General features: G+C 39.0%; 1 protein-coding gene across 2 annotated transcripts in view; it reads left to right on the forward strand.

Annotated features, from left to right (window-relative positions):
- The window catches only part of GABRA5 (gamma-aminobutyric acid type A receptor subunit alpha5), a gene marked incomplete at its 3' end in the record, with an annotated part of 101,548 nt that overhangs the window by 17,197 nt on the left and 60,683 nt on the right, over positions 1-23,668 (forward strand). The window lies entirely within an intron of this gene.

A 23,668-nucleotide genomic window follows, 5' to 3' on the forward strand; every position in this document is an offset into this window, starting at 1 on the left:
TCAAATGCTGAGGTTAAAATTTAGTATTTCTCATTTAAAATGATCATTAGTCATTTTTTTAAAAAATTCTGAATTATTCATTGCATCTGAGTAAATCAATAAATTGACCAGTCAGAGAGACTCCTTTATAGCTTTTCAGGTTCCATGGTGGGCCTAAGTAGACTTTAGAAAATATTTTTTAAATTAACAAAAAGGAAAGAAAAAAGGCACTAAAGTCAAGTTAAAAAAAAAAAAGCACATGCATTTTTGTAGCTGTTATTGGAATTTCTCTTAGTTACAATTCTTCACAATAAACTTTATATTTAAAAGAATAATCATAGTGGAAAATAATATTGATACAGTCATCTTCAGAGGCTGCATGTCCTAACATAATTTTGAGGAATGCTTTGGCACATTGTATCCCAAACCTATTTGACAACAGGTCTCGATTTATAACAACCCAATAAGGATTCTGATCAGTGATCTGTGCACACACCTTGGCATTTTGTTCCAGTCCTCACTCTTCCCTTTTCCCTACATTGATCTGGGAGGTGTTTCACTCATAGAGGGAGACAAGAGTTGTGAACATCACATCAGTGTCTGAGACAGTGCCTTCTCCATGCAGAGAGTATGTGAAAAGCTGAGAAATATCTTAAGGGTCGACAGTTAGTCCTTTGCCATCATTCTATGGAAAAGGAAGCCTGGGCAATGAAATCAAGAGCACTTTGTTCAGCCCTGTGAGCAGAGAGCAGGTATGGAGATGAGTTCCACATCCTGGAGGATGCCAGGGGTCGCCACAGTGGGGACACTGTGTGGGCCTACTGTTCTGCGTTCCATTCATAGAATAAAAATATCCCTGATCCCCATGGATTATTGCCCTTGATTCACACCTGGTTCCTATCCTGCACAGATCAGTTAGGTCCATCGCCTAAGACAATGGGATGCTTCATCCCATGCACAATTGCTTGGACAGGATGGTGAGATAAACCCCTGGTCTAGAAGGGGAAGAGGCAGCAGAGGGGTGTCTGTGTACCAGGCAACTTCACAAACACAGACAGCCCTTCAGTCCTCAGACAGCCCAGCCAGCTGGGGGACACCATTTCCATTAACCAAAAAACAGCTTGAGGCTTAGAGTTGTTTGGTAATCAGCCCAAGGTCACGCAGCTAGAGAGGGGGGCAGCAGGAATTTGAGTTCAGGTATGAGCAATTTCCGTGTTTAATCCACCACATTTGAAAATTGGAGGGATGCAACATTATTAGACATATAATGGCCTTTGTCTTACCTTTGTTAAAGTGTCATGCGGAAGATGGTGAGACCCAGAGCAACTTGTCAGCAGTAATTTGTCCTTGTTTATGTAGAGGAAGCCTGCTGCTAACGAGTTGCAAAGTTGATGACCAATTTTCTTTTTCAGTCTTATAAAACATTTGGAAAGTGGAAATAGTTCCATTTGAAAGTGTTAGGAATTTTAATATGATGGAGCTATAGCTGTAATTTGATAGCATTTTAATCTACTGATTTAGCAAAGACAGCAAAATGGCAACAGGAGTTAACTGGTGATAGGACGGATCACACACACAGCCCCGTCCAGGTCCCACCCTGTCACTGAGCGTCCAGAGGTACAGCCTTTCTGTTTAGCACTTGGATCACTCCTGCCAAGCTTTATAAAAGCAGTGATATACTTTGACCCAGTAATTTCTACGTAATGTCCATCTTAAGGAAATAATTAGGAATAAGGACTAAGCTTTATGCACAAAGGTTTCTATTGTCATATGGCTTATGATACCAAACATTGGAAAAAATATAAGAATTCCATACAGTCTGCAACTAAAATTATATTTAAAAATTTTTATTCAGACTTTGGACCTACCTAAAAAGATGGAACATGAACATGAAGAACAAACTAGGGTTCACGTGAGACAAATGTTGTTTTAACCTGAGACAAATGTTTTAACCTGAGACAAATGTTGAGAAATGTCTGAAAAAGTACTGTTAGCAACTTCTAAAAAGTAACTCTATAGCGATTATGGTACATGGGAGGGATTCATTTATGTAAAATCCCCACCATGCGCCAGAAATCATTTAAGGTAATATTCAAAAACACACACAATTCAGATGGATGGAATTCTTTAAATAGGTGATTCCAAAAAGCCAAGGAAACATAAGCCATTGATGCCATTTGCTCCCAAAATGTCTTTTCTAAAAAGCCTTATTAGGTGCTTGCCTGGAAGTGATCTACAATTTCAGTTCTGAAGAACTTTCTACCACCCGTGTGTAATCTGTTTACAGGATCTAATGATAAAAGTCACTAGCTGTTCAGGGTAAGCCCAAAGAAAGCGACAGACATTTCCTGTTGGACTGTCAAGCAGAGGACACGTAAAGTACCAAGCAGTTTCTTCCAGGATGTTCTTGTAGCAAACAAAATGATATGTTTTATAGAACCATCCCCAGAGTTGTGCTTCAGATGTCAGGCTGGTGGCCAGGCATTCTCAAGGGGACCCTCAGCACAGCAGTCTCCTCGGTCATCCTTGCCAGAGCTGGAGAAGGAAGAGGCACAGAACCCAAAGCCTGACTTCAGTCCACCCAAGGACTGAATGACTGTCTTTCTGGCCAGGCTTGCTAATTGTTTGGTTTTTTTGCTGGGTAGAACTTTAGGTCATCATTGAGTAGCAGCAAGTTCTGATTTCACTCCCCAGCAAGCCCAAGCAGTCCTGGGTGACCACATCTCTCCGGGCACATGCCAAATCTCATGACACATTTTCTTTATAACAAGTGAACTGGGAGATAGTGACCAGCTCTCATCTCCGTTTCCTCCACACGCTTGGAAGGTGCAGACTTTTGTGAGAACCACCTTAGGGCTTATTCCCCTGGCCTTTGGGTCCCTGGCAGAAGAGCCAATCTCTCTTACTTAGTTTCTGGTGTAGGAAACCACAACAGGCAAGAAAGGAATTACTAGAAGGTAGGCTGTGCTAGTACAACATGGTATCAGAAAACCTGGCTGCTGTTCCACCCAGGATCACCATGTCCATGCTTGTGGGCAGATATTTGAGAGTGCCGGCGACTGTGCCATCATGGGTAATAAAATGCCCTGCACTTGGGAAAAGAGCACTGGACAGAGTGGGGTCACTCTGCATTGTCACTCTGGCACACTATGAATTCCCCCATGCTATTTTTATTTTGAGAAAGGCATATTTTATGATTGTTTACACCCTGTTTAGATTTTCATTATTAGTGAAAAACACTGCTTTGAATTGGGGTGATAGGAAGAGAAAAGAGCATGGAATTTGGAGTTAGGCTCACTTAAGGTCGAGTCTGAACTTGATCATAGAGCGGTCATGAGTACTTTGCTGTTCTAGTTTAATCTCTTAGAACCACGATTTGTTATTTTCTTTTTTTTAAACACCTTTGTTGGAGTATAATTGCTTTAAAATGTTGTGTTAGTTTATGCTGTATAACAAAGTGAATCAGCTACATGTATACATATATCCCCATATTCCCTCACTCTTGCATCTCCCACCCTCCCTATCCTACCTCTCTAGGTGGTCACAAAACACTGAGCTGATCTCCCTGTGCTCTGCGGCTGCTTCCCACTAGCCATCTATTTTATATTTCGTGGTGTATATATGTCAATGCTACTCTCACACTTTGTCCCGGCTTACCCTTCCCACTCCCTGTGTCCTCAAGTCCATTCTATACGCCTGTGTCTTTATTTCTGTCCTGCCCCTTTTGGTTTTTTTTTTTTTTAGATTGCATATATGTGTGTAAGCATATGGTATTTTTCTCTTTCTGACTTACTTCACTCTGTATGACACACTCTAGGTCCATCCACCTCACTACAAATAACTCAATTTCCTTTCTTTCTGTGGCTGAGTAATATTCCATTGTATATATGTGCCACATCTTCTTTATCCATTCTTCTGTCAATGGACACTTAGGCTGCTTCCATGGCCTGGCTATTGTAAATAGTGCTGCAATGAACATTGTGGTACTTGACTCATTTTGAATTATGGTTTTCTCAGGGTATATGCCCAGTAGTGGGATTGCTGGGTCATATGGTAGTTCTAGTTTTACTTCTTTAAGGAACCTCCATAGTGTTCTCCATAGTGGCTGTATCAATTTACATTCCTACCAACAGTGCAAGAGGGTTCCCTTTTCTCCGCACCCTCTCCAGCATTTATCGTTTGTAGATTTTTTTAAGATGGCCGTTCTGACTGGTGTGAGGTGATACCTCATTGTAGTTTTGATTCGCATTTCTCTAATAATTAGTGAAGTTGAGCAGCTTTTCATGTGCTTCTTGGCCATCTGTATGTCTTCTTTGGAGAAATGTCTATTTAGGTCTTCTGCCCATTTTTGGATTAGTTTGTTTGTTTTTTTGATACTGAGCTGCATGAGCTGCTTGTATATTTTGGAGATTAATCCTTTGTCAGTTGCTTCGTTTGCAAATATTGTCTTCCATTCTGAGGGTTGTCTTTTGGTCTTGTTTATGGTTTCCTTTGCTGTGCAAAAGCTTTGAAGTTTCATGAGGTCCCATTTGTTTATTTTTGTTTTTATTTCCATTACTCTAGGAGGTGGGTCAAAAAGGATCTTGCCGTGATTTATGTTATAGAGTGTTCTGCCTATGTTTTCCTCTAAGTGTTTTATAGTGTCTGGCCTTACATTTAGGTCTTGATTCCATTTTGACTTTATTTTTGTATACAGTGTTAGGGAGTGTTCTAATTTCATTCTTTTACATGTAACTGTCCATTTTTCCCAGCACCACTTATTGAAGAGGCTGTCTTTTCTACATTGTATTTCTTGCCTCCTTTATCAAAGATAAGGTGATCATATGTGCGTGGGTTTATCTCTGGGCTTTCTATACTGTTCCATTGATCTATATTTCTATTTTAGTGCCAGTACCATACTGTCTTGATTGCTGTAGCTTTGTAGTATAGTCTGAAGTCAGGGAGCCTGATTCCTCCAGCTCCATTTTTCTGTCTCAATATTGCTTTGGCTATTTGGGGTCTTTTATGTCTTCATACAAATCGTGAAATTTTTTGTTCTAATTCTGTGAAAAATGCCATTGGTAGTTTGATAGGGATTGCATTGAATCTGTACATTGCTTTGGGTAGTATGGTCATTTTTACAATACTAATTCTTCCAATCAAAAAACATGGTATATCTCTCCATCTACTTGTGTCGCCTTTAATGTCTTTCATCAGTGTCTTATAGTTTTCTGCATAAAGGTCTATTGCCTCTGTAGGTAGGTTTATTCCTAGGTATTTTATTCTTTTTGTTGCAATGGTAAATGGGAGTGTTTCTTAAAGTTCTTTTTCAGATTTTTCATCATTAGTGTATAGGAATGCAAGAGATCTCTGTGCAATAATTTTGTATCCTGCTACTTTACCAAGTTCACTGATTAGCTCTATTAGTTTTATGGTAGCATGTTTAGGATTCTCTAATATAGTATCATGTCATCTGAAAACAGTGACAGTTTTACTTCTTTTCCAATTTGGATTCCTTTTATTTCTTTTTCTTCTCTGATTGCTGTGGCTAAAACTTACAAAACTATGTTGAATAACAGCAGTGAGAATGGGCAACCTTGTCTTGTTCCTGATCTTAGAGGAAATGGTTTCAGTTTTTCACCGTTGAGAACAATGTTGCCTGTGGGTTTCTTGTATATGGCCTTTATTATGTTGAGGTAACTTCCGTCTATGCGTACTTTCTAGAGGGCTTTTATCAAAAATCGGTGTTGAATTTCGTTGAAAGCTTTTTGTGCATCTATTGAGATTATCATATGACTTTTATTCTTCAGTTCGTTAATATGGTGTATCACATTGGTTGATTTGCATATATTGAAGAATCCTTGCATTCCTGAGATAAACCCCAGATGATCATGGTGTATGATCCTTTTAATGTGCTGTTGGATTCTGTTTGCTACGATTTTGTTGAGGATTTTTGCATTTATGTTCATCAGTGATACAGGCCTGTAGTTTTCTTTCTTTGTGACATCTTTGTCTGGTTTTGGTATCAGGATGATGGTGGCCTCGTAGAATTAGTTTGGGAGTGTTCCTTCCTCTGCTATATTTTGGAAGAGTTTGAAAAGGATAGGTGTTAGCTCTTCTCTAAAGGTTTGATAGAATTTGCCCGTGAAGCCATCTGGTCCTGGGCTTTTGTTTGTTGGAAGATTTTTAATCACACTTTTAATTTCAGTGCTTGTGATTGGTCTGTTTATATTTTCTATTTCTTCCTGGTTCAGTCTCGGAAGGTTGTACTTTTCTAAGAATTTGTCCATTTCTTCCAGGTTGTCCATTTTATTGGCATATAGTTGCTTGTAGTAGTCTCTCATGACCCTTTGTATTTCTGCAGTGTCAGTTGTTTTTTCTCCTTTTTCATTTCTAATTCTGCTGATTTGAGTCTTCTCCCTTTTTTTCATGATGAGTCTGGCTAATGGTTTATCAATTTTGTTTATCTTCTCAAAGAATCAACTTTTAGTTTTATTGATCTTTGCTATTGTTTCCTTTATTTCTTTTTCATTTATTTCTGCTCTGATCTTTATGATTTCTTTCCTTCTGCTAATGTTCGTTTTTTTCTGGTCTTCCTTCTCTAATTGCTTTTGTGTAAAGTTAGGTTGTTTATTTGAGACTTTTCTTATTTCTTGAGGTAGGACTGTATTGCTATAAACTTCCCTCTTAGAACTGCTTTTGCTACATTCCATAGGTTTTGGGTCGTCGTGTTTTCATTTTCATTTGTTTTTAGGTACTTTTTTATTTCCTCTTTGATTTCTTCAGTGATCTCTTGCTTATTTGGTAGCATATTTTTTAGCCTCCATCTGTTTGTATTTTTTACCATTTTTTTCTGTAATTTATATGTAGTCTCATAGCATTCTGGTCAGAAAAGATACGTGATACTATTTCAAGTTTTTTAAATTTACCATGGCTTGATTTGTGACCCAAGATATGATCTATCCTGGAGAATGTTCCATGAGCACTTGAGAAAAATGTGTATTCTGTTGTTTTTGGATGGAATGTCCTATATCAATTAAGTCCATCTTGTTTAATGTATCATTTAAAGCTTATGTTTCCTTATTTATTTTCATTTTGGATGATCTGTCCATTGGTGAAAGTGGGGGGGTTAAAGTCCCCTACTATGATTGTATTACTATCAATTTCCCCCTTTTATTACTGTTAGCATTTGCCTTATGTATTGAGGTGCTCCTATGTTGGGTACACAAATATTTACAATTGTTATATCTTCTTCTTGGATTGATCCCTTGATCATTATGTAGTGTCCTTCTTTGTCTCTTGTGATAGTCTTTATTTTAATGTCTATTTTGTCTGATATGAGACTTTCTACTCCAGCTCTCTTTTGATTTCCATTTGCATTGAATATCCTTTTCCATACCCTCATTTTCAGTCTGTATGTGTCCCTAGGTCTGAAGTTCATTTCTTGTAGAAAGCATATATACAGGTGTTGTTTTGGTATCCATTTAGTGAGCCTGTTTTTTGGTTGGAGCATTTAATCCATTCACATTTAAGGTAATTATCGATATGCATATTCCTATTACCATTTTCTTAATTGTTTTGGGTTTGTTTTTGTAGGTCCTTTTCTTCTCTTGTGTTTCCCAGCTAGAGAAGTTCCTTTAGCATTTGTTGTAAAGCTGGTTTGGTGGTGCTGAATTCTCTTAACTTTTGCCTGTCTGTAAAGATTTTAATTTCTCTGTCAAATCTGAATGAGATCCTTGCTGGGTAGAATAATCTTGGCTGTAGGTTTTTCCCCTTCATCACTTTAAAAATGTCCTGCCACTCCCTTCTGACTTGCAGAGCTTTAGATGAAAGATCAGCTGTTAACCTTATGGGGATTCCCTTGGATGTTATTTGTTGCTTTTCATTTGCTGCTTTTTTTAAAATTTAATTTTATTTATCTTTTTATACAGCAGGTTCTGATTAGTCATCCATTTTATACACATCAGTGTATACATATCAATCTCAGTCTCCCAATTCGTCACACCAGCACCAGCACCAGCACCACCACCCCCAAGCCGCTTTCCCCCCTTGGTGTCCATACGTTTTTTCTCTACTTCTGTGTCTCAATTTCTGCTCTGCAAACCGGTTCATCTGTGCCATTTTCTAGGTTCCACATATATGCATAAATATACGATATTTGTTTTTTCTTTCTGACCTACTTCATTCTGTATGACAGTCTCTAGATGCATCCACATCTCTACAAATGACCAAATTTTGCTCCTTTTTATGGCTGAGTAATATTCCATTGTATATATGTACCACATCATTTTTATACATTCGCCTGTCGATGGGCATTTAGGCTGCTTCCATGACGTGGCTATTGTAAATAGTGCTTCAATGAACATTGCGGTGCATGTGTCTTTTTGAATTATGGTTTTCTCTGGGTATATGCCCAGTAGTGGGATTGCTGGATCATATGGTAGTTTCAGTTTTAGTTCTTTATGGAACCTCCATACTGTTCTCCATAGTAGCTGTATCAATTTACATTCCCACCAACAGTGCAAGAGGGTTCCCTTTTCTACAACCCCTCTCCAGCATTTGTTGTTTGTAGATTTTCTGATGATGCCCATTCTGACTGGTGTGAGGTGATACCTCATTGTAGTTTTGATTTGCGTTTCTCTAATAATTAGTGATGTTGAGCCACTTTTCATGTGCTTCTTGGCCATCTGTATGTCTTCTTTGGAGAAATGTCTATTTAGGTCTTCTGCTCATTTTTGGATCAGGTTGTTTGTTTTTTTTTAATATTGAGCTGCATGAGCTGTTTATAGATTTTGGAGATTAATCCTTTGTCCAATGATTCGTTTGCAAATATTTTCTCCCATTCTGAGGGTTGTCTTTTTGTCTTTTTTATGGTTTCCTTTACTGTGCAAAAACTTTTAAGTTTCATCAGGTCCCATTTGTTTATTTTTGTTTTTATTTCCATTACTCTAGGAGATGGATCAAAAAATATCTTGCTGTGATTTATGTCAAAGAGTGTTCTTCCTAGTTTTCTTCTAAGAGTTTTATAGTGCCCAGTCTTACATTTAGGTCTCTAATCCATTTTGAGTTTATTTTTGTGTATGGTGTTAGGGAGTGTTCTAATTTCATTCTTTTATATGTAGCTGTCCACTTTTCCCAGCACCACTTATTGAAGAGACTGTCTTTTCTCCATTGTATATCCTTGCCAGCTTTGTCATAGATTAGTTGACAATAGGTGCGTGGGTTTATCTCTGGGCTTTCTATCCTGTTCCATTGATCTATATTTCTGTTTTTGTGCCAGTATCATATTGTCTTCATTACTGTAGCTTTGTAGTATAGTCTGAAGTCAGGGAGTCTGATTCCGCCAGCTCCGTTTTTTTTCCCTCAAGACTGCTTTGGCTATTCGGGGTCTTTTGTGTCTCCATACAAATTGTGAAATTTTTTGTTCTAGTTCTTTGAAAAATGCGATTGGTAATTTGATAGGGACTGCATTGAATCTGTAGATTGCTTTGGGTAGTATAGTCATTTTCACAATATTGATTCTTCCAATCCAAGAAGATGGTATATCTCTCCATCTGTTGGTATTATCTTTAATTTCTTTCATCAGTGTCTTATAGTTTTCTGCATACAGGTCTTTTGTCTCCCTAGGTAGGTTTTTTTTTATTTTGCAGTACACGGGCCTCTCACTGCCGTGGCCCCTCCCGCTGCGGAGCACAGGCTCCGGACGCACAGGCTCAGCGGCCACAGCCCACAGGCCCAGGCGCTCCGCAGCATGTGGGATCCTCCCGGACTGGGGCACGAACCCGCATCACCTGCCTGCATCGGCAGGCGGACTCTCAACCATTGCGCCACCAGGAAGGCCCCTTAGGTAGGTTTATTCCTAGGTATTTTATTCTTTTTATTGCAATGGTAAGTGGGAGTGTTTCCTTAATTTCTCTTTCAGATTTTTCGTCATTAGTGTATAGGAATGCAAGAGATTTCTGTGCATTAATTTTGTACTCTGCAACTTTACCAAATTCATTGATTAGCTCTAGTAGTTTTCTGGTGGCATGTTTAGGATTCTCTATGTATAGTATCATGTCATCTGCAAACAATGACAGTTTTACTTCTTCATTTCCAATTTGGATTCCTTTTATTTCTTTTTCTTCTCTGATTGCCATGTCTAGGACTTCCAAAACTATTTTGAATAATAGTGCTGAGAGTGGACATCCTTGTCTTGTTCCTGATCTTAGAGGAAGTGCTTTCAGTTTTTCACCATTGAGAATGATGTTTGCTGTGGGTTTGTCATATATGCCCTTTAATATGTTGAAGTAGGTTCCCTTTATGCCCACTTTCTGGAGAGTTTTTTTTTTTTATCATAAATGGGTGTTGAATTTTGTCAGAAGCTTGTTCTGCATCTATTGAGATGAACATATGGTTTTTATTCTTCAATTTGTTAATATGGTGCATCACATTGATTGATTTGCGTATAATGAAGAAATCTTGCATCTCTGGGGTAAATCCCATTTGATCATGGTGTATGATCCTTTTAATGTGTTGTTGGATTCTGTTTGCTAGTATTTTGTTGAGGATTTTTGCATCTATATTCATCAGTGATATTGGCCTGTAATTTTCTTTTTTTTGTCGTATCTTTGTCTGGTTTTGGTATCAGGGTGATGGTGGCCTCATAGAATGAGTTTGGGAGTTTTCCTTCGTCTGTAATTTTTTGGAAGAGTTTGAGAAGGATGGGTGTTAACTCTTCTCTAAATGTTTGATAGAATTCACCTGTGAAGCCATCTGGTCCTGGACTTTTGTTTGTAGGAAGATTTTTAATCAAAGTTTCAATTTCATTACTTGGGATTGGTCTGTTCATATTTTCTATTTCTTTCTGGTTCTGTCTTGGAAGGTTATACCTTTCTAAAATTTTGTCCATTTCTTCCAGGTTGTCCATTTTTATTGGCATAGAGTTGCTTGTAGTAGTCTCTTAGAATGCTTTGTAATTCTGCGGTGTCTGTTGTAACTTCTCCTTTTTCATTTCTAATTTTATTGATTTGAGTCCTCTCCCTCTTTCTCTTGATGTGTCTGGCTAATGGTTTATCAATTTTGTTTCTCTTCTCAAAGAACCAGCTTTTTAGTTTTATTGATCTTTGCTATTGTTTTCTTTGTTTCTATTTCATTTATTTCTGCTCTGATCTTTATGATTTCTTTCCTTCTGCTAACTTTGGGTTTTGTTTGTTCTTCTTTCTCTAGTTCCTTTAGGTGTAAGGTTAGATTGTTTATTTGAAATTTTTCTTGTTTCTTAAGGTAAGCTTGTATAGCTATAGACTTCCCTCTTAGAACTGCTTTTGGTGCATCCCATAGGTTTTGGATCATCATGTTTTCATTGTCATTTGTCTGTAGGTATTTTTTTATTTCCTCTTTGATTTCTTCAGTGATCTCTTGGTTATTTAGTAATGTATTGTTTAGCCTCCATGTGTTTGTGTTTTTTACGTTTTTTTCCCTGTAATTGATTTCCAATCTCATAACATTGTGTTCAGAAAAATGCTTGATATGATTTCAGTTTTCTTAAATTTACTGAGGTTTGATTTGTTACCCAAGATATGATCTATCCTGGAGAATGTTCCATGCACACTTCAGAAGAAAGTAGAATCTGCTCTTTTTGGATGGAATGTCCTATAAATATCAATTATATCTATCTGGTCTATTGTGTCATTTAAAGCTTGTTTTTCCTTATTAATTTTGTGTTTGGGTGATCTGTCCATTGGTGTAAATGAGGTGTTGAAGTCCCCCACTATTATTGTGTTACTGTTGATTTCCTCTTTTAGAGCTGTTAGCAGTTGCCTTATGTATTGAGGTGCTCCTATGTTGGGTTCGTAAATATTTACAACTGTTATATCTTCTTCTTGGATTGATCCCTTGATAATTGTGTAGTGTCCTTCTTTGTCTCCTAGAATAGTCTTTATTTTAAAGTCTATTTTTTCTGATTTGAGAATTGCTACTCCAGCTTTTTTTTGATTTCCATTGCATGGAATATATTTTTCCATCCCCTCACTTTCATTCAGTATGTGTCCCTAGGTCTGAAGTGGGTTTCTTGTAGACAGCATATAAATGGGTCTTGTTTTTGTATCCATTCAGCCAGTCTATATCTTTTGGTTGGAATATTTAATCCATTTACATTCAAGGTAATTATTTATATGTATGCTCCTATTACCTTTTTCTTAATTGTTTTGGGTTTGTTATTGTAGGTCTTTACCTTCTCTTGTGCTTCCTGCCTAGAGAAGTTCCTTTAGTATTTGTTGTAAAGCTGGTTTGGTGGTGCTGAATTCTCTTAGCTTTTGCTTGTCTGTAAAGGTTTTAATTTCTCCATCAAATCTGAATGAGATCCTTGCTGGGTAGAGTAATCTTGGTTGTAGGTTCTTCCCTTTCATCACTTTAAGTATATCATGCCACTCCTTTCTGGCTTGTAGAGTTTCTGCTGAGGAATCAGCTGTTAACCTTATGGGAGTGGCATGATATACTTATACTTAAACAATTTGTCATTTTTCCCTTTCTGCTTTCAATAAATTTTCTTTATCTTTAATATTTGCCAATTTTATTACTGTGTGTCTTGGCATGTTTCTCCTTGGGTTTATCCTGTATGGGACTCTCTGTGCTTCCTGGACTTAGGTGGCTATTTCCTTCCCCATGTTAGGGAATTTTTCTACTCTAATCTCTTCAAATACTTTCTTGGGTCCTTCCTCTGTCTGTTCTCCTTCTGGGACCCCTATAACACGAATGTTGTTGCGTTTAATGTTGTCCCAGAGGTCTCTTAGGCTGTCTTCATTTCTTTTTATTCTTTTTTCTTTATTCTGTTCCACAGCAGTGAATTCTACCATTCTGTCTTCCAGGTCACTTTTATCCATTCTTCTGCCTCAGTTATTCTGCTATTGATTCCTTCTAGTGTAATTTTCATTTCAGTTATTGTATTTTTCATCTCTGTTTGTCCTTTAATTCTTCTAGATCTTTGTTAAACATTTCTTGCATCTTCTTGATCTTTGCCTCCATGCTTTTCCTGAGGCCGTGGATCATTTTCACTATCATTATTCTGGATTATGCTTCTTCTGGAAGATTGCCTATCTCTGTTTCATTTAGTTGTTTTTCTGGGGTTTTATCTTATTCCTTCATCTTGTACATAGCCCTCTGCCTTTTCATCGTGTCTATCTTTCTATGACTGTGCTTTTTGTTCCACAGGCTGCAGGATTGTAGTTCTTCTTGCTTCTGCTGTCTGCCCTGTGGTGGATGAGGCTATCTGAGAGGCTTATGGAAGTTTCCTGATCTTCCCTTGCTGCTTTTAATATTTTTTGTTTGTATTTAATTTTTGATAGTTTGATTAATATGTGTCTTGGCATGTTTCTCCTTGGATTTATCCTGTATGAGACTCTCTGTGCTTCCTGGACTTGATTGACAATTTCCTTTCCCATATTAGGGAAGTTTTCGACTCTAATCTCTTCAAATATTTTCTTAGACCCTTTCTTTTTCTCTTCTTCTTCTGGGACCCCTTATAATTCGAATGTTTGTGCGTTTAATGTCCCAGAGGTCTCTGATACTGTCCTCAATTCTTTTGATTCTTTTTTCTTTATTCTGCTCTGCAGTAGTTATTTCCACTATTTTATCTTCCAGGTCACTTATCCGTTCTTCTGTCTCCATTATTCTGCTACTGATTCCTTCTAGACAATTCTTAATTTCATTTGTTATGTTGTTCATCATTGTTTGTTTGCTCTTTAGTTGTTGTAGTTCCTTATTAAATGTTTCTTGTATTTTCTCCATTCTGTTTCCAAGATTTTGTATCATCTTTACTATCATTACTCCGAAATCTTTTTCAGGTAGACTGCCTATTACCTCTTCATTTGTTTGGTCTGGTGAGTTTTTAACCTTGCTCCTTCATCTGCTGCATATTTCTCTGTCTTCCCATTTTGTTTAACTTACTGTGTTTGGGGTCTCCTTTTCACAGGCTGTAGGTTTGTAGTTCCTGTTGCTTTTGGTGTCTGCCCCCAGTGGGTGAGGTTGGTTCAGTGGCTTGTGTAGGCTTCCTGGTGGAGGGGACTGATGCCTGTGCTCTAGTGGATGGGGCTGGATCTTGTCTTTCTGGTGGGCAGGTCCACGTCTGGTGGTGTGTTTTGGGGTGTCTGTGAAATTAGTTTGATTTTAGGCAGCCTCTCTGCTAATGGATGGGGTTGTGTTCCTGTCTTGCTAGCTGTTTGGCATGGGACGTCCAGCACTGGAGCTTGCTGACCGTTGGGTGGAGCTGGGTCTTAGCCTTGAGATGGAGATCTCTGGGCGATCTCTTGCTGATTGATATTATGTGTGACTGGGAGGTCTCTGGTGGTCCAATGTCCTGAGCTCGGCTCTCCCACCTCAGAAGCTCAGGCCTGACACAAGGCCAGAGCACCAAGACCCTGTCAGCCACACGGCCAAGTACATGGGGATTTTCTTGCCTTTTGGGAAGTCTGCGGTCTTCTGCCAGTGTTCAGTATGTGTTCTGCAGGAGTTGTTCCAAATGTAGATGTATTTTTGATGTATTTGTGGGGAGGAATGTGATCTCCAAGTCTTACTCCTCCGCCATCTTGAAGGTCCTTGTTTGTTGATTAACTTTCTCTCAATACAGTGTAGCTGCAGGGTCTGAGAATGTCAGTTTGAAAACGTGATTGTATATACAGCTATTCCTTGAATGGCCACTGGGGGGCAGCACAGTCACATTTTTGCATAGCGATTGGCTGACAGCACCATGAAGTTATAGTATAAATAACTTACTTGAAGGAAATTATATACATGTTACATGTTTGATTTGTGGGCAATATATTTGAAGAAAGTTATACATATGTAAGTAGAAGTTTTTAACTAAACACTGGTATGTGTATGAGAGTGTCTACATCCCTACTTATAACACCAGTTCTGGTTAAAAATGTCTTTCATGGTGGCTCAGTGGTTAAGAATCCACCTGCCAATGCAGGTGACATAGGTTCGAGCCCTGGTCTGAGAAGATCCCACATGCTGTGGAGCAACTAAACCCGTGCACCACAACTACTGAGCCTGTGTTCCAGAGCCCACGAGTCACAACTGCTGAGCCTACGTGCTACAGCTACTGAAGCCTGCGTGCCTAGAGCCTGTGCTCCACAACACGACAAGCCACCACAATGAGAAGCCCGCGCACCACAACGAAGAGTAGCCCCCGCTTGCCGCAACTAGAGAAAGCCCACGCACAGCAACAGACCCAAGGCAACTAAACATAAATAATAAATAAATAATAATAATAATTTTAAAAGTCTTTCATGACACCAACAGATATATTGGCCAAATCTTGAATTTTTTAAGATAACATTTATGTTAATGACAAGAATCAATGTATTATTTAAATATTTGTAAAACATGGAAAATCACCAGATATGGAATACAGTTATGGCACTCAGACCAAAGAAAATCAATGTTAATGGTTTGGTGTGCGTCATGTACGTGTGTCTGTGTGTGGGCACACCTGCATACACACGTGTATATCTGTGTGTATCCACACATACTCTCCTGTAGTTTTTGAGTGGTCTCATTCTCTGAAAATTGTTTTGTAAATAGCTTTATAATTTGAAATATATTGAACATCTTTTTCCTGTCATCAAACATTGTTCTCAAATATTGTGATCCATCAAATGCCATCAGGTCAGTATCCTGTCATTATATAGTCTCTAAAAAATTTCATGTCATTTCCATTTTTGTCCTCGGTGATAAATATTGCCATGCAAGCATATAATTCTACCCATTGGATAAATTCCAGGAATTGGCCAAAAGATAAGCCTTTCAATATGTATTTCCACGTTGCTCTCTAGAAAAACTGTACCAATTCCCCTCCCTCCAACAGGGGGAAGAGGGATGGTCTCTGTTACTTCCTCGCTGACACTCTATCTGTGAAACTGAAAATGAAGCATCAGCCCATTTTGCTACATGAGATGTGATCAACAATAGAAAAGTCTATGTGTAACAGTTAGCCTGAGATTTATAGTCACACCAGCTCACAAGCTATTCTGTGAAACGAGTCTCACAGAACAGCTTGTGAGCTGAGTTGACTGAAGATGACCTTTGCTCCTAAATGGGGAGCCTGGGAACCTGGCTGTACAGCACAGCCTTCACCTCCATCTCCCCATCAGGTGTGCACCCTTGCCCTCTCTCGGTTTCCTTGGGCATGGGCACCCAGACTTCCCCAGACGGCTCCCTGAAGCTTCCTGCTCTGCCAGCCCACTGGCACCTGGCTCAGCTCAGGGTCCTCCGGTCACAGCCCCAAGTCATCTTGTCTGGAGCGTTGGCCACCTGGGTCTGATATCCTGGTTGAACTTCTGAGCATCTTGGGGAAGGGCCCATATCTTGATCATGCATGATTCTGTGTAATTTCATACACTCCATGGACTCTGGGTGCCTGGCTCCTGGGCTGGCCCTCAAGAGGAATTTACTGCACGTTTGTGAAGGAGTATACGGTAATGAACAGACCACATTCCTTAATCTAGGCCGTTTCCCTGCTTAGTCCTTAGCTTCAGGGATTTAGAAGGGAGATCTAGAAAATTTCTCTTCCACAAACATGCTCAGTGCTTAGGTTTCTGCCAGTTTTATATTGATTCAAGTTTATGTTTGGCTAACAAATTGTACTTTGGGGATACACATGAGGACATTTTAATACAGGTTTCTTGCCTTTTTGGTTTGAAAACATGACTGGAATTATCCTGGGTCAGTTCACTCCAGTTAGTCTAGACTTTTTGGACCATTAGATTGGACCGCATCATCCTTTGCAAATGGGCAACTCCAGCACATTTTGTCTTTTTAGGTTCTGACCCCACAAAGGTTGTCAGACACTCAGTCCTAGGCTCCTGGCACCGTGCTCTCCTGGGCTGGAGTCTCGGGCTTCCCTGTCCAGGCAGGGACTTTCTTGAAAAGGAGCCACCTGCAAGCTCAGGGCCATAGCTCACACAATGTTGAGGAATCTCTAGTAACCTCTCCTTGGAGGCAGTTGTGGCAAGTCCCAGGTAGCTGCTGGCTGGGGACTTGGTCCCAAACACCATTCCCAACCTCACAAAGGTAAGGTCCAGGCCCTCAGTAATGTCAAATGGAAAAAACCTCTTGACCTGGGCTGCTAATTGCTTTTCAAAAAGGTATATAGCTTTTATTACTTGCCAGACACTTTAGCAGTATAAACTCATATAACCCTCAAAACACCCTAAGAGGTTGGTACCATCATTATCCCTGTTCATAGATGAGGCAGGTGAAAATGAATATGCAGGAATTCGTCCATCAATAAAGCCCAAATGCCCAACTCACCTGCCTATACCTACTTTAACATAATGTCTAAGAAACGTACAGCCGTCAGCTATGCACTCTATTCAGCCAACGTGGGTGAAAACACTCACCACCAGGTGGCGCCCCATCCACTTACATTTAGGGGGAATGGGCTCAGGAGTGCCTTGTATCAGACCCAAGGAAACTCTGGTTTCACGGAAACACTTTTCCGTGAGAGCAAAGTGCTGCGTTTCTGGAGAGTTTTCCCATGAGACGCACTTAGCATGTCTGCAACCGACCTGAGGTTTCTCAGAGCCTGTAAATCCGTCCTTAGCCCCACACCCTCACCCGCACGAAACTGGTCTGTACCTACCACCAAGTCATTGGGACACCTGGGTGCTGACTCAGTGTCGAAAGGCTGCTGAAGAAGTCCTCCCGCCTCCTCACCTGGGGAAACGTGAAGGTTCCTTCTAGGTTGCTGAAATTGGTGGTCTCAGCTCATGCATAATCATCTGTCCATGCTTTGAGTTTGAGATAATCCATAAATGTCAGACAAGTACCTTGCATAGTATAAAATTCAGAGAGGTCACTGTCTCTCAGTTATGTGGTTAATGCCCTGAGGATTTCTGTATTTACCCTGAAAATGATTATGCATATGTCTGATACTTATGGAGAAGAATGAAGGCACCAGGTCATCAGTGCTTAGAATATTTCCCAAGTGGCATGAAATCATGAGTTTTGGGTTTTGTTTTTCCTATAATCTGTGCTATCTCTAATGTTAAGATACAGGGTTAGCTACTGCATCTTAACATTAAATTTAAGATTAAATAAAACATTGAACTTAATGTTAAATAAAATTTAAAATTCAGTTTCTCAGTCATACTGGCCACATTTTAAGTGGTCAATAGCTAGTCAAAGAAGGGCTTCAGTATCTGACAGCACAGATACAGGACATTCATATCATCACAGAAAGTTCCGTTGGAAACCCAGCCCAATCCAACAGAAGCAGAAACGTTTCTTAAGGGTCATATTTTTCTATTGGCCCTGATCATAGTTGCACACACAGCACATAGACCAGCAGTAGCCAGCTTTTTGCTGTAACACATACAAAGAAGGGATGACAGTCAGAGGATACCAGGTATCCTCGGATTTCAGTAAAATTTTAGAATAGTTTTGAAAAAAGCTAAAGCATTTATGATACAATGCTTTTTGTATATTTGTTTTCTAGTTTTATTAGGGTAATTGACATATAACGCTGTATAAGATTAAGGTGTACAATTTGTTGATTTTGACACCTTATGTGTTGCAAAATGATGACCACCATCATATTAGGTAACACCTCCATCACTCACATAATTACCATATCTTTTTTTGTGGTGAGAACGTTTTAGGTCTACTCTGTTAGCAACTTCCAAGTATGTAATGCAGTATTATAAATATAATCATTGTGCTTCCACATTAGATAGCTAGAACTTATTCTTTTTTTTTTTTCCTTTTTTTTTTTTTTTTTTGTGGTACGCGGGCCTCTCACTGCTGTGGCCTCTCCCGTTGTGGAGCACAGGCTCCGGACGCGCAGGCTCAGTGGCCATGGCTCACAGGCCCAGCCGCTGCACGGCATGTGGGATCTTCCCGGACCGGGGCACAAACCCGTGTCCCCTGAATCGGCAGGCGGACTCTCAACCACTGCACCACGAGGGAAGCCCGGAACTTATTCATTTTTAACTAGAAGTCTGTACATTTTTACCAACATCTCCCCCATTTCACCCACCTCCCAGCCCCTGATAATCACAAGTCTACTCTCGTTTCTATAAGTTTGGCTTTTTTAGCCATATAATATTTGTCTTTCTCTGTCTAACATAATGCCCTCAAGTTTCATCCGAGTTGTTGCAAATGACAGAATTATCTTCTTTCTCATGACTGAATAATTTTGTGTTTAATGTACATGTATGTATATATATCACGTCCTCTTTATCCAGTCATCCGGAAAAGAGTACTTAGGTTGTTTTTATATCTTGTCTATTATGAAAAAACCCTGCAGTGAACATGGGCATGCAAATATCTCTTGGAGCTAGTTTTCACTTCCTTTGGAAATATTCCAAAGTGAGATTGCTGGATCATATCGTAGTTCTATTTTTAATTTTTTGAGGAACCTCCATACTTTGTTTCCTGTAGTGGCTGCACCAACTTACGTTCCTACTAACAGTGTAGGAGTGCTCCCTTTTCACATCCTTTCTAACACTTGTTATCTCTTGTCTTTTTGATGATAGCCATTCTGACAGGTGTAAGGTGGTATCTCGTTGTTTTGATTTACATTTCCCTAGTAACTAGGGATGTTGAGCACCTTTTCATGTACCTGTTGGCCATCTGTATGTCTTCTTTGGGAGAATGTCTTTTCAGTTCTTCTGCCCGTTTTAAAAATTGGATTGTTTGTTTTTTGCTGTTGAGTTGTATGAGATTTTTATATATTTTGGAAAATAAACCCTATCAGATACATGATTTGCAAATATTTCCTCCCATTTCATAGGTTGCCTTTTCATTTTAATAATTATTTCTTTTGATGTGCAGAGGCAGTTTAGTTTGTGGAGTCCCCCTTATTAATTTTTACTTTTGTTGTTATATCCAAAAAATGGTTGCCAAGACCAATGTCAAGGAGCTTTTCCCCTATGTTTTCTTCTAGCAGTTTTATGTTTAAATCTTTGATCTATTTTGAGTTAATTTTTTGTGAATCATGTAAGATAGGGATCTGATTTCATTCTTATGCATGTGGTTATCCAGCTTTCCCCACACCAAGTATTGAAGAGACTGTTCTTTTCCCAATGAGTATTCTTGGCTCCCCTATGAAATATTAATTTACTGTATATTTGAGGGTTTATTTCTGGACTCTCAATTCTGTTTCATTAGTCTGTTTCTATTTTTAAGCCAAAGCCATACTGCTTTGATTACTATAGCTTTGTAATATGGTTGAAATCTGGAAGTGTGACACCTCCAGCTTTGTTCATCTTTTTCAGGATTGCTTTAGCTATTCAGTCTTTCGTTGTTCCATGCAAATTTTAGTATTGTTTTTCTATCTCTGTGAAAAATGCCTTTTGAATTTTGATAAGGATCACATTGAATATACAGACAACCTTGGATAACATGAACATTTTAACAATATTGATTCTTCTGATCCGTGAACGTGGTTTTTTTTTCCATTTGTTTGTGTCTTTTTCAATTTCCTTCATCAAAATCATGTTCTTTTCAGTGAACAGATCCTTCTCCTCCTTGGATAAATTTATTCCTAAGTACTTTTGTTTTTTGAGCTATTGAAAAATAGGATTTTTTTCTTTATTATTCATATTTTTTTATTGGTGTATAGAAATGCAACAGATTTCTGTATGTGATTTTGTATCTTGCAACTTTATTGAATTCACTGATTAGTTCTAACAAGTTTTTGATGGAGTTTTTAGGATTTTCTATATATAAGATCATATCATCTACAAAAAAGACAATTTTAGTTCTTTCCAATGTGGGTGCTTTTTATTTCTTTTTCTTGCCAGATTGCTCTGGATAGGACATCTGGTAACTATGTCAAATAGGAGTGGTCAGAGTGAGCACTCTTGTCTTGTTCCTGATATTAGAGGAAAAGCTTTCAGACTTTCACTATTGAGTATGATGTTAGTGGTGGTCCTGTCATATATTGCCTTTATTATGTTGAGGCATGTTTTATACTGAAATTGTTAGATGTTTTTATCATGAAAGGATGAATTCATTTTCAATGAATACTTCTGTTGAGATGAACATATGATTCTTATCTTTTATTCTATTTATGTGATGTATCATATTTATTGATTCCTTGCATCACTGGAATAAATCCCACTTGATCATGGTGTATGATCTTTTTAATATGCTGTTGAATTTGGTTTGCTAATGTTTGTTAGGAATTTTTGCATCTAAGTTAATCTGGGATATTGGGCTAGTTTTCTTATAATGTCCTTACCTGTTTGGTATCAGGATGATGTTGACCTTGTAAAATGAATTTGGGAGTGTTCTCTCCTCTTCAGTTTTTTGGAAGAGTTTGAGAAAGATTGGTGTTCATTGTTCTTTTCATGTTTTGGTAGAATTCATCAGTGAAGCCATCTGGTCCTAGGCTTTTCTTTGTTGGGAGATTTTTGATAATGATTAAATTTCCTTGCTCATTTTTCATCTGTTCATACTTTCTATTTCTTCCTATTTCAGTCTTGGTAGGTTGTATGTTTCTGGGAATTTATCCATCTCTTCTAGGTTATTAAATTTGTTGGCATATAGTTGTTCATAGTAGTCTTTTATGATTTGTTGTATTTTGTGATATTAGTTGTAACATTTCCTCTTTCATTTCTGATTTTATTTATTTGTCTTCTCTCTTTTATTCTTAGTCTAGCTAAAGGTTTGTCAGTTTTGATTATCTTTTAAAAAAAAAACAACTCTTAATTTTGTTAATCTTTGATTTTTCCTGGTCTCTTTTTCTAAAATTTCTGCTCTGATCTTTGTTATTTCATTCTTCTGCTAACTTTGGGCTTAGTTTGTTCTTTTTCTAGTTCCTTGAGGTGTAGAGTTAGGGTGTTTATTTGAGATCTTTTTTTTGTTTGTTTTTAGTCTAGGCATTTGTCTATAAACTTCCCCCTTATTCCCTCTTAGCATTGCTTTTGCAGCATCCCACAGGATTTTGTATGTTGTATTTCCATTTTCATTTGCTTCAAGATATTTTTTGATTCCCCTTTAGATTTCTTCTTTGACCTATTGGTCATTCAAGAGAGTGTTATTTAATTTCTAGATATTCATGAATTTTTCAGTTTTCTTCCTGTCATCGATTTCTAGTTTCATACCATTGTGGTCAGAAAAGATACTTGGTATGATTTCACTCTTCTTAAGTTTGCTAAGACTTTTTGTGTCCTATCACATGATCTATCCTGGAGAATGTTCCATGTGCACTTGGGAAGAATGTGTGTTCTGCTGCTCTTGGGTGGTGTGTTCTGTACGTGCATGTTAGGTCCATTGATCTAAAGTATGGTTCTAGTCCAACTTTACTTATACATTTCCTGTCTGGATGTGTGTATATTGTTGAAAGTGGGGTATTGAATACCCTACTGTTATTGTACTGTCTATTTCTCCCTTCAGATATGTTAGTATTTGCTTAATGCATTTAGGTGTTCTGATGTTCGGTGCATATATATTTAGGATTGTTATATCATCTTGATGAATTGACCTGTTATCATTATATAATGACCTTGTCTGTCTTTTGTTACAGATTTGGTTTAAAATCTATTTTTCTGGTGTAAATACAGTTATCTCTGCTTTCTTTTGGTTTCCATTTTCGTGGAATATCTTTTTCTATCCCCTCACTTTGAGCCAGTGTGTGCCCTTAAAGTTAATGTGAGTCTCTTGTAGGCTACATATGATTGGTTCTTGGTTTTCAATCCCATCTACCTACTCTCTATCTTTTGATTAGAGAATTCAATCTGTTTACATTTGCATCAAGTAATTTGGTTGGCTAAGGACTTATGAATTGTGGTGGTGGCCAGAGCCAGTGGTGTGCACACACTCAGCTGCAGGGGTCAGTTGCAGACACACATGTAGTGGTGGAGGCCAGGACAAGCAGCAGGGGCAGGGTCAACCATGAGAGTTCTGCCTGTCTGTGTGCACTAGGGGTTGCTGGATCATGCCATGGGTGCAGCAGTGGAGACAGATGACGGGTCTGGCTGGGGGCTTGCTGGTGCACGGCTGGAGGGGAGTGGCCAGCTGCAGGGAGCACAGTGGTGCAGGTCAGTGACAGAAGACAGGGCCCAATTTGAGCCCACCAGCAGTTGTGGCGGCTTTGGCTCTCGTGTGATTTCGTATGGCTACACAGTCTCCCCTGAGTGTGCACACTGTAGTGGAGGCTGGCAACATGCACAACCCCACTGGAGGGGCTGGCCTCCAGTGCGTGCATGGTGGTGAGCATCAGCAGTGGGTGTCTAGGCTGGAACTCATGTAGCCACAGAAGCCTGGGATGGCTGCTGGTGTGGTGCCTGTGCTCTGGCAGGGGCACAGGGGAGGGACCGAGGAAAGACCCAGGTGGCTGGAGTCAGTGAAATACCTATGGGGTGAAAGCTGGAGAAATCTACAGGGGTTTGATGGTGGCAGTGCCACCTTTGGTTTCATCAGTGGCAACATCTGCTGGTTTTGTCTACAGAGCAGGGCACTATCACTCTGCTGTCTGGCTGCACCTAGTAGCCCCTGCTTTTCTTTCTGTTTCTAGCCATGTCTGTACATCAGCTTTGCCAGCCTTGGTTGGGTATAAGTGAAGCAGTACTTTTGCACGGTGCCCAGAATAGCTGGGGAACCTGATCACTCACCCAACTCTTCCTTTCCTGGAAGTGGAAAGTGGGCTCCAGATCTCCCAGAGCTGTTTTTATTCATGAATAGCAATTTAATTGTTGATCTTTGTAAGGGGAAGGAGACTGGCGGC

The sequence above is a fragment of the Grampus griseus genome (assembly GCF_964374135.1).
Source record: "Grampus griseus genome assembly, chromosome: 2".
NCBI classification, from domain to species: Eukaryota; Metazoa; Chordata; class Mammalia; order Artiodactyla; family Delphinidae; genus Grampus; species Grampus griseus.